Source organism: Benincasa hispida, chromosome 2 (genome assembly GCF_009727055.1).
Source record: "Benincasa hispida cultivar B227 chromosome 2, ASM972705v1, whole genome shotgun sequence".
Lineage (NCBI taxonomy): Eukaryota > Viridiplantae > Streptophyta > Magnoliopsida > Cucurbitales > Cucurbitaceae > Benincasa > Benincasa hispida.
The window spans coordinates 56,398,550-56,399,414 of NC_052350.1; positions in this window are offsets into that span (position 1 = coordinate 56,398,550).

Below are 865 nucleotides of genomic sequence, written 5' to 3' on the forward strand. Positions count from 1 at the left end.
CACGATAGTGCCATCGCACTACCAAATGTGCAACTTTTTCGGACCAATCTCCAATCCTTAGGTCAATATCATGTAGTACGGGTTCAGTATTACAAGGCGGTGGGATATCCTGCTGAAAACGAATTGTCTCATCACCCTGTCAGGAATATGCCCATCAAATGTGAAAACATATGAGAGAACTCATCGTTCGCCATATGTTTTGACCATTCGTACAAAATTAGGCAAAGTATGCACAATAATTTTGTACGGCTCCCAAATAACCTGAAACACAAAATATTATATTAGAGAATATTAAAGACAAATACAATAAAAATGTGAATAAAATAATCAATTAGGTTTAGTGTAATGTACCTGTTCAGGTTGAAAAGATCAAACATGTATCTATACTGGTTGACTACATGTGTGGCTGTCCTAGTCACAAAAATTTGTTTTCTCATCTAAATTTTTAAATTGATAATTTAGAATTTAAATTAACTAGATCAGTGATATAAAAATTAAATTGAATTAAAACAATACCGAGAACCGTAGGCTCGTCAACTAACTAAGCATCATAACATGATGTAGCTGTGGAGCCATTGTTGGAAATCGCTCCAAAGCCCATAGTTGCAGAAGTATGAGAGGCCCATCTATACTCTCGAACTCAGGTCTTGTTGCTTTACATAGTTGTCTATACAACCATGCAAGCATGCTCCACCCATGAATACTGCCGCATCATGGAGGTTAGCTAACAGTGGCGGAACATCAAGTGAACAAGATGATTTGATTTATCTGAAAACAGACTTCCACCATCATTTGTAGTATATTTCGCGCATATCTTATGACGGTTTCCTCATCTGTATCATCTGTGAGCTCACGAAATTGATTC